This window comes from Myotis davidii, unplaced genomic scaffold (genome assembly GCF_000327345.1).
Source record: "Myotis davidii unplaced genomic scaffold, ASM32734v1 scaffold448, whole genome shotgun sequence".
In the NCBI taxonomy this organism is placed as follows: domain Eukaryota; kingdom Metazoa; phylum Chordata; class Mammalia; order Chiroptera; family Vespertilionidae; genus Myotis; species Myotis davidii.
In genome coordinates, this window is record NW_006383009.1 from 827,370 (window position 1) to 829,378 (window position 2,009).

Genomic DNA, 2,009 nt, shown 5'->3' on the forward strand with positions numbered 1-2,009 from the left:
CAGCTGCTGGAGGACACAAATGGGGGACCACAGGCACACCCCAGCCCCATCTGCACCCTGGAGCCAGCTTGGGAGTGGGAGGCTGGGGCACAGGATTGCATTTGGTAGTAGACCCTCCACAATCATTGCCCCTGGCACACTCAGGTCTGGCCACCCCTCAGGGGAACTGGGGGAGGAAGGGAGTGTTAATAACTCAGTCAAGTAAACAACCCCTACCAGCTTGCCCAGCCACAGAACTGGCCTGGGGGGAGGGGGGGAGCCCCGTGGGGCAGAGGGAATCCAAGCCAACCTGATCCAAGTCCTGCTGGGGCCAGCGCCTTCAGGCCTCCTCTCCTCCGGACCCTCCTCCTCCCTCAGCTGGTGAAAGGCCCCCCTGCCTCCCCTCCCCTCTCCTGGAAGGAAAGCTCCCCTCCCCCCCAACCCGTGGTGTGACCTGGGACCCAGCTGGGCATCGGGGGGAGCTGTCCCTTTGATGGGCTAGGGTGGGTGGGGTGCTGCTGCCTCTGTCCCGGGCTGGGTGAAGGCAGGCCGAGGATGGCCTCCACAGGGAGCAGGGGAGTCTCGGGGTGGGAGGTGGGTGCCTGAGGTAAGGGAAGCGCCCGTTGGGCGTGTGGGTTTCTGTGTGTGTCTGAATCTGTCTGTGTGTGTTTGAATCTGTCTGTTTGTGTCTGTGCTCTGGAACCACCCCCGCAGAGGAGCCGGGATGCTTCCTCGGGTGGAGGGTGCCCTGCTTTCCCATTTCCTCTCCTCCTCTCTGCTCCTTCCCAGGAGCCACTCCCATGGGCTCCTCTCCAGTGCTCGGCCTGAAGCAGTAGGAGCAGGGACGGGGGCAGACCCCCTGAGTGTGAGGCTGGAGCAGGCGGTGGAGCGGGACCCACCTCCGCCCAGACACTTGGAGAGAGGGAGGCCCTGTGAGCAGGGGCAGACTGGAGCCTAGGCCCTCCCAGGAGCCTAACACCGGAAACTGTGCCACTGGGCTGTGGGAGGGGGCTTGGGTCAGAAGGTGAAGAGCAGCTTGGCCAGGTGAGGAGGAGGCGGCACAGACACCGCCAGCGGCGGGAGAGGACCGGGAGCCGTGGTCCAGCAGGCACAGGGCCGGCTGGCGTGGGTCAGAGTGCCCATCACTGACCCGTGAGAACCCGACTGCCCCTGCCAGCTCTGGCACTGCCCCCTCGCAGCCGCTTGCCCTAGCACCCCAGGGGGCACCCCGCCCCACAGTGGCCTGGTCCGGCCCCTCCCGCCCTTTGCTCCAGTTCCCGGGCTTGGTACCTATAGTGGGGGTGCTGCCCGCCTGCCAGGCTCCGGGGCCGGGCCCACGGGAGGGTGGGGCGGCTGGGAAGCTGGCACGCTGCCCCCGGGGAGCCTCTCTCGGCAGGCGCCCGGGTGCCGCGGGGGGAGGGGGGAACAAAGGGCTCATGCTCCCCATGCGCAGCCGGTGGCATCGCCGGGGCGTTGGCGGAAGCCCCCGGGGCACGGGAGGGGGCAGGCCCAGGCGGGGCCGCCGAATCACGGGCTCCTGTTTCCCGCAGGGTGCTGGAGGAGGAAACCGGCGGAGCAGCTTCCTCACTCTCAGTTGCGCGTCTGGCGATGGCGATCAGAGGTCCTGCTGCGCTCCCCGCTGCGCTCTCCCTCCATTAGCCGCGCTGTCCCGCTTTGCGCCCTCGCTGGTGCTCTCGTCTGGGTTCCCGGATCGGCGCCCCCTTCCAGGCACGACCCCCTCCCCCCGCCCCTCGGCCTTTCCCCCACTCGGCCGTCTCCGACCCGGGGCGCGCGTTCCCCCGGCCCGGCTCCCTCTCTCCCTCCGGGGACACCGCTCCCTGGCCCCAGCTCGGCCCTCCCCGCGGCGCAGCACGGAGTCTACGCGTCCCATGGCGCAACCCACTGCCTCGGCCCAAAAGCTGGTGCGGCCGATCCGCGCCGTGTGCCGCATCCTGCAGATCCCGGAGTCCGACCCCTCCAACCTGCGGCCCTAGAGCGCTCCCGCTGCCCCGGGGGAGAGAGAGCGCCAG